The sequence below is a fragment of the Chiloscyllium plagiosum genome, unplaced genomic scaffold (assembly GCF_004010195.1).
Source record: "Chiloscyllium plagiosum isolate BGI_BamShark_2017 unplaced genomic scaffold, ASM401019v2 scaf_9686, whole genome shotgun sequence".
Taxonomy (NCBI): domain Eukaryota; kingdom Metazoa; phylum Chordata; class Chondrichthyes; order Orectolobiformes; family Hemiscylliidae; genus Chiloscyllium; species Chiloscyllium plagiosum.
In genome coordinates, this window is record NW_025210541.1 from 1,005 (window position 1) to 10,284 (window position 9,280).

Here is a 9,280-nt window from a genome sequence, read left to right on the forward strand (position 1 = left end):
AATTCTATGCCCTCTAGTTCTGGACTCCCCCACCCCAGGGAAAAGACCTTGTCTATTTATCCTATCCATGCCCCTCGTGATTTTATAAACCTCTATAAGGTCATTCCTCAGCCTCCGACGCTCCAGGGAAAACAGCCCCAGCCTGTTCAGCCTCTCCCTGTCGCCCCATCCCTCCAGTCCCAATGTCACTTCCTGTTCAACACATCCTTCCACCTGTACCCTGCCCCAGATCCCACTGCCCCTGCACGCTCAGGCACTGGACACTGTCCCTTCTGCCAAAACGCACAGGCTTTGCCCGCTCACCAACAGGCTGAGGTGTTGTTTTGCTGAGGAACACATTTTTACTGAACATTTTCATTTGTTTGGGAATATTCGGAATAGGGTGAGACCATGTGGTAGGTGCGAGGTATTGTCATCCCCTTAACCTGGCTAACTCCTGGACCAAGGCTACAATGTGAAAGGCAATGGGTTCACCGAATCTGGGCAGGTGGGGAAATCTTGCTTTCTTCATCCTGGACAGCACAACAACCCACTGCATTTATATAGAGTCCATCAATATGTTGGAAAACCAAGTGGAGTTCATGGGTGATTATTTCACAAAGTTTTAGCTGTTGTTGATTGGTCAATCCCTTCATCCCAGGAATGCAACCAGTGAATCGCTTCAGAACTGCCCCCAGTGTCAGTGTGTCCTATCTTAATTACAGGGCCCTACACTGCCCACAGGGCCGTACATTGCCCAAAGGACCTTACACTGTCCACAGGGCCCTACATTGCCCACAGGGCCCTACACTGCCCACAGGGCCGTACACTGCCCAAAGGACCTTACACTGTCCACAGGGTCCAGAACTGTCCATTGGGCATTACACTGTCCATTGGGCATTACACTGTCCACAGGCACAAAGTTTTAGCTGTTGTTGATTGGTCAATCCCTTGATCCCAGGAATGCAACCAGTGAATCGCTTCAGAACTGCCCCCAGTGTCAGTGTGTCCTTTCTTAATTACAGGGCCCTACACTGCCCACAGGGCCGTACACTGTCCACAGGGCCTTACACTGTCCACAGGGCCCTACATTGCCCACAGGGCCCTACACAGCCCAAAGGACCTTACACTGTCCACAGGGTCCAGAACTGTCCATTGGGCATTACACTGTCCATTGGGCATTACACTGTCCACAGGGCCCTACACTGTCCACAGGGGCATTACACTGCCCACAGGGGCATTACACTGCCCACAGGGCCCTACACTGCCCACAGTGTCCTACATTGCCCACAGTGTCCTACGTTGCCCACAGTGTCCTACGTTGCCCACAGTGTCCTACGCTGTCCACAGGGCCTTACGCTGTCCACAGGGCCTTATGCTGTCCACAGTGTCCTACACTGCCCACAGGCCCCTACACTGCCCACAGGGCCCTACACTGCCCACAGGGCCTTAAACTGCCCACAGGGCCCTACATTGCCCACAGGGCCTTACACTGTCCACAGGCCCATACACTGCCCACAGGGCCCAACACTGTCCACAGGGCCTTACACTTTCCACAGGGTCCTACATTGTCCACGGGACCCTACACTGCCCACAGAACTTTACAATGTTCACAGTGTCCTACACTGTACACAGGGCCCCACACTAACCACAGGGCCCCACACTAACCACAGGGCCCCACACTAACCACAGGCCCCACACTGTCCACAGGGACCCACACTGTCCACAGGATCCTACACTGTCCACAGGGTCTTACACTGTCCACAGGGTCTTACACTGTTCCCAAGGTCCTACACTGCCCACAGGGCCCTACACTGCCCACAGGGCCCTACACTGTACACAGGGCCCCACACTGTCCACAGGGTCCTACACTGCCCACAGGGCCCGAAAATGTCCACAGGGCCTTAAACTGTCCACAGGGCCCTACACTGCCCACAAGGCCTTATACTGTCCACAGTGTCCTACTCTGTACACAGGGCCCACACTATCCACAGGGTCTGACACTGTCCACAGGGTCTTACACTGCCCAAGGTCCGACACTGCCCACAGGGCCCTACACTGTACACAGGGCCCCACACTGTCCACAGGGTCCTACAATGTCCACAGGGCCTTACACTGTCCACAGGGCCCTACACTGCCCACAGGGCCCTACATTGTCCACAGGGCCCCACACTGTCCACAGGGTCCTACAATGTCCACAGGGCCCTACACTGTCCACAGTGTCCTACTCTGTACACAGGGCCCACACTGTCCACAGGGTCTTACACTGTCCACAGGGTCTTACACTGCCCAAGGTCCGACACTGCCCACAGGGCCCCACACTGACCACAGGGTCCTACACTGTCCACAGGGTCTTACACTATCCACAGGGTCCTACACTGCCCACAGGGCCCTACACTGCCCACAGGGCCCTACACTGACCACAGGGCCCTACATTGTCCACAGGGCCCAACACTGTCCACAGGGCCCCACACTGCCCACAGGCCTCTACACTGTCCACAGGGCCCTACACTGTCCACAGGGCCCTACACTGCCCACAGGGTCCTACACTGCCCACAGGGCCCTACACTGCCCACAGGGCCCCACACTGTCCACAGAGTCCTAAACTGCCCACAGGGCCCTACACTGCTCACAGGGCCCTACACTGTCCACAGGATCCTACACTGTCCACAGGGCCCTACACTGTCCACAGGGTCCTACACTGTTCACAGGGTTCTAACATTGCCCACAGGGTCCTACACTGCCCACAGGGCCCTACACTGTCCATAGGACCCTACACTGCCCACAAGGCCCTACACTGTCCACAGGGCCCTACATTATCCATGGCCCAACACTGCCCACAGGGCCCACACTGTCCACATGGCCCTACACTGTCCACAGGCCCCTACACTGCCCACAGGCCCTTACACTGCCCACAGGGCCCTACACTGTCCACAGGGTCCTACACTGCCCACAGGGCCCTACGCTGCCCACAAGGCCCTACGCTGTCCACAGGGCCCTACACTGCCCACAGGGCACTACACTGCCCACAGTGTCCTACACTGCACATAACGCCCTACGCTGTCCACAGGGCCCTACACTTTCCACAGGGTCCTACACTGCCCACTGGGTCCTACACTGCCCACGGGGTCCTACACTGCCCACAGGGCCCTACGCTGTCCACAGGGCCCTAAACTGTCCACAGGGCCCTACGCTGCCCATAAGGCCCTACGCTGTCCACAGGGCCCTACACTGCTCACAGGAACCTACACTGTCCACAGGATCCTACACTGTCCACAGGATCCTACACTGTCCACAGGGTCCTACACTGTCCACAGGGTCCTACACTGTTCACAGGGTTCTAACATTGCCCACAGGGTCCTACACTGCCCACAGGGCCCTACACTGTCCATAGGACCCTACACTGCCCACAAGGCCCTACACTGTCCACAGGGCCCCACATTATCCATGGCCCAACACTGCCCACAGGGACCACACTGTCCACAGGGTCCTACACTGTCCACAGGGCCCCACACTGACCACAGGGCCCCACACTGACCACAGGGTCCTACACTGTCCACAGGGTCTTACACTGTCCACAGTGTCCTACACTGCCCACGGGGCCTTACTATACCCACAGGGCCCTACACTGTCCACAGGGCCTTACACTGTCCACAGTGTCCTACACTGTACACAGGGCCCCACACTGTCCACAGGGTCCTGCACTGTCCACAGAGTCTTACATTGTCCACAGGGCCTTACACTGTCCACAGGGCCTTACACTGCCCACAGGGCCCTACACTGCCCACAGGGTCCTACACTGCCCACAGGGTCCTACATTGTCCACATGGCCCTACACTGCCCACAGGGCACTACACTGCCCACAGCGCCCTACACTGCCCACAGGGACTTACACTGCCCACAGGGTACTACACTGTCCACAGGGCCTTACACTGCCCACAGGGCCCTACACTGCCCACAGGGCCCTATACTGTCCACAGGGCCCTACACTGCCCACAGGGCCTTACACTGTCCACAGGGTCCTACACTGTCCACAGGGCCCCACACTGTCCACAGGGCACTACACTGCCCACAGGGCACTACACTGTCCACTGGGCCCTACACTGCCCACAGGGCCCTACACTGCCCAAAGGGCCCTACACTGCCCACAGTGTCCCACACTGTCCACAGGGCCCTACTCTGCCCACAGTGTCCTACACTGCCCACTGGGCGTTACACTGCCCACAGTGCCCTCCACTGCGCACAGGGGCCTCCACTGCCCACAGCGTCCTACACTGTCCACAGGGCCCTACTCTGCCCACAGTGTCCTACACTGCCCATAAGGCCCTACGCTGTCCACAGGGCCTTACACTGCCCACAGGGCCCTACACTGCCAACAGCGTCCTACACTGTCCACAGGGCCCTACTCTGCCCACAGTGTCCTACACTGCCCACTGGGCGTTACACTGCCCACAGTGCCCTCCACTGCGCACAGGGGCCTCCACTGCCCACAGGGCCCTACATTGTGCACATGGCCCAACACTGTCCACATGCCCCTACACTGCCCACAGGGCCTTACACTGCCCACAGGGTCCTACACTGCCCACAGGGCCCTACACTGTCCACAGGGCCCTACACTGCCCACAGGGCACTGCACTGTCCACAGGGCATTACACTGCCCACAGGGCCCTACATTGTCCACATGGCCCTACACTGTCCACAGGCCCCTACACTGCCCACAGGGCACTACACTGCCCACAGTGTCCTACACTGCCCATAACGCCCTACGCTGTCCACAGGGCCCTACACTTTCCACAGGGTCCTACACTGCCCACGGGGTCCTACACTGCCCACGGGGTCCTACACTGCCCACAGGGCCCTGCACTGCCCACAGGGCCCTACATTGCCCACAGGGCCCTACGCTGTCCACAGGGCCCTAAACTGTCCACAGGGCCCTACGCTGCCCATAAGGCCCTACGCTGTCCACAGGGCCCTACACTGCCCACAGGGCCCTACGATGCCCACAGGGCCCTACGCTGTCCACAGGGCCCTACACTGCCCACAGGATCCTACACTGCCCACAGGGTCCTATACTGCCCACAGGGCCCTAGACTGTCCACAGGGCCCTACACTGTCCACAGGGTCCTACACTGCCCACAGGGCCTTACACTGCCCACAGGGCCTTACACTGCCCACAGGGCCCTGCACTGCCCACAGGGCCCTACGCTGTCCACAGGGCCCTACACTGCCCACAGGGTCCTACACTGCCCACAGGGTCCTACACTGCCCACAGGGCCCTACGCTGTCCACTGGGCCCTAAACTGTCCACATGGCGCTACGCTGTCCACAGGGCCCTACGCTGCCCATAAGGCCCTACGCTGTCCACAGGACCCTACACTGCCCACAGGGCCTTACACTGTCCACAGGGCACTACACTGTCCACAGGGCACTACACTGTCCACTGGGCCCTACACTGCCCACAGGGCCCTACACTGCCCACAGCGTCCTACACTGTCCACAGCATCCTACACTGTCCACAAGGCCCTACTCTGCCCACAGTGTCCTACACTGCCCACTGGGCATTACACTGTCCACAGTGCCCTCCACTGCGCACAGGAGCCTCCACTGCCCACAGGATCCTACACTGCCCACAGGGTCCTACACTGCCCACAGGGTCCTACACTGCCCACAGGGTCCTACACTGTCCACAGGGCCCCACACTGTCCACAGGGCACTACACTGTCCACAGGGCACTACACTGTCCACTGGGCCCTACACTGCCCACAGGGCCCTAGACTGCCCACAGTGTCCTACACTGCCCACTGGGCGTTACACTGCCCACAGTGCCCTCCACTGCGCACAGGGGCCTCCACTGCTCACAGGGTCCTACACTGCCCACAGGGTCCTACACTGCCCACAGGGCCCTACGCTGCCCACAAGGCCCTACGCTGTCCACAGGGCACTACACTGCCCACAGTGCCCTCCACTGCGCATAGGGACCTCCACTGCCCACAGGGTCCTACACTGCCCTCAGGCACCTAAACTGTCCACAGGGCCCTACACTGTCCACAGCGTCCTACACTGTCCACAGGGCCCTACTCTGCCCACAGTATCCTACACTGCCCACTGGGCGTTACACTGCCCACAGTGCCCTACATTGCCCACAGTGCCCTCCACTGCGCACAGGGGCCTCCACTGCCCACAGGGTCCTACACTGCCCACAGGGCCCTACGCTGCCCATAAGGCCCTACCCTGTCCACAGGGCACTTCACTGCCCACAGGGTCCTACACTGCCCACAGGGCCCTACACTGTCCACAGGGCACTTCACTGCCCACAGGGCCCTGCACTGCCCACAGGGCCCTACGCTGTCCACAGGGCCCTAAACTGTCCACAGGGCCCTACGCTGCCCATAAGGCCCTACGCTGTCCACAGGGCCCTAAACTGTCCACATGGCGCTACGCTGTCCACAGGGCACTACGCTGCCCATAAGGCCCTACGCTGTCCACAGGGCCCTACACTGCCCACAGGGCCTTACACTGCCCACAGTGTCCTACACTATCCACAGGGCCCTACTCTGCCCACAGAGTCCTACACTGCCCACTGGGCATTACACTGCCCACAGGGCCCTCCACTGCGCACAGGGGCCTCCACTACCCACAGGGTCCTACACTGTCCACAGAGTCCTACACTGCCCACAGTGCCCTCCACTGCGCACAGGGTCCTACACTGCCCACAGGGTCCTACACTGCCCACAGGGCCCTACGCTGCCCACAAGGCCCTACGCTGTCCACAGGGCACCACACTGCCCACAGTGTCCTACACTGCCCATAAGGCCCTACACTGTCCACAGGGCCCTACACTGCCCACAGGGCCCTACACTGCCCACAGCATCCTACATTGTCCACAGGGCCCTACACTGCCCACAGGGCCCTACACTGCCCACAGCGTCCTACACTGTCCACAGGGCCCTACTCTGCCCACAGTGTCCTACACTGCCCACTGGGCGTTACGCTGCCCACAGTGCCCTCCACTGCGCACAGGGGCCTACACTGCCCACAGGGTCCTACACTGCCCACAGGGCCCTACACTGCCCACAGGGCCCTACGCTGCCCACAAGGCCCTACGCTGTCCACAGGGCACTACACTGCCCACAGGGCACTACACTGCCCACAGTGCCCTCCACTGCGCACAGGGGCCTCCACTGCCCACAGGGTCCTACACAGCCCACAGGGCCCTACGCTGCCCATAAGGCCCTACGCTGTCCACAGGGCACTTCACTGCCCACAGGGTCCTACACTGCCCACAGGGCCCTACACTGTCCACAGGGCACTTCACTGCCCACAGGGCTTTACGCTGCCCATAAGGCCCTACGCGGTCCACAGGGCCCTACACTGCCCACAGGGTCCTACACTGCCCACAGGGCCCTACACTGCCCACAGGGCGCTACACTGCCTGCAGGGTCCTACACTGCCCATAGGGTCCCACACTGCCCACAGGGCTCTACACTGCCCACAGGGTCCTACACTGCCCACAGGGCCTTACACTGCCCACAGGGCCCTGCACTGTCCACAGGGCCCTATGCTGTCCACTGGGCCCTAAACTGTCCACAGGGCCTTACACTGCCCACAGGGTCCTATACTGCCCACGGGGTCCTACACTGCCCACAGGGCCCTGCACTGCCCACAGGGCCCTGCACTGCCCACAGGACCCTACACTGCCCACAGGGCCCTACGCTGCCCACAGGGCCCTAAACTGTCCACAGGCCCCTACACTGTCCACAGGGTCTTACACCCTACACTGCCCACAGAGCCCTACACTGCCCACAGGGCCTTACACTGCCCACAGGGCCCTGCACTGCCCACAGGGCCCTATGCTGTCCACAGGGCCCTAAACTGTCCACAGGGCCCTACACTGCCCACAGGGTCCTATACTGCCCACGGGGTCCTACACTGCCCACAGGGCCCTGCACTGCCCACAGGGCCCTGCACTGCCCACAGGACCCTACACTGCCCACAGGGCCCTACGCTGTCCACAGGGCCCTAAACTGTCCACAGGGCCCTACGCTGCCCATAAGGCCCTACGCTGTCCACAGGGCCCCACACTGCCCACAGGGTCCTACTCTGCCCACAGGGTCCTACACTGCCCACAGGACCCTACACTGCCTACAGGGTCCTACACTGCCCACAGGGTCCTACACTGCCCACAGGGCCCTAAACTGTCCACAGGCCCCTACACTGTCCACAGGGTCTTATACTGTCAACAGGGCCCTACACTGCCCACAGGGCCCTACACTGCCCACAGGGCCCTACACTGCCCACAGGGACCACACTGTCCACAGGGTCCTACACTGTCCACAGGGCCCTACACTGTCCACAGGGCACTTCACTGCCCACAGGGCCCTACGCTGCCCATAAGGCCCTACGCTGTCCACAGGGCCCTACACTACCACAGGGTCCTACTCTGCCCACAGGGTCCTACACTGCCCACAGGGCCCTACACTGCCCATAAGGCCCTACGCTGTCCACAGGGCCCTACACTGCCCGCAGGGTCCTACACTGCCCACAGGGTCCCACACTGCCCACAGGGCTCTACACTGCCCACAGGGCCCTACACTGCCCATAAGGCCCTACACTGCCCACAGGGCCCTACACTGCCCATAAGGCCCTACGCTGTCCACAGGGTCCCACACTGCCCACAGGGCTCTACACTGCCCACAGGGTCCTACATTGCCCACAGGGCCTTACACTGCCCACAGGGCCCTGCACTGCCCACAGGTCCCTACGCTGTCCACAGGGTCCTACACTGCCCACAGGGTCCTACACTGCCCACAGGGCCCTACACTGCCCACAGGGCCCTACACTGCCCGCAGAGTCCTACACTGCCCACAGGGTCCCAAACTGCCCACAGGGCCCTGCACTGCCCACAGGGCCCTGCACTGCCCACAGGGCCCTACACTGCCCACAGGGCCCTACGCTGTCCACAGGGCCCCACACTGCCCACAGGGCCCTGCACTGCCCACAGGGCCCTACGCTGTCCACAGGCCCCTACACTGTCCACAGGGTCTTACACTGTCCACAGGGTCCTACACTGCCCACAGAGCCCTACACTGCCCTCAGGGCCCTACACTGTCCACAGGGCCCCACACTGCCCACCGGGCCCTGCACTGCCCACAGGGCCCTACGCTGTCCACAGGGCCCCACACTGCCCACAGGGCCCTGCACTGCCCACAGGGCCCTACGCTGTCCACAGGCCCCTACACTGTCCATAGGGTCTTACACTGTCCACAGGGTCCTACACTGCCCACAGAGCCCTACACTGCCC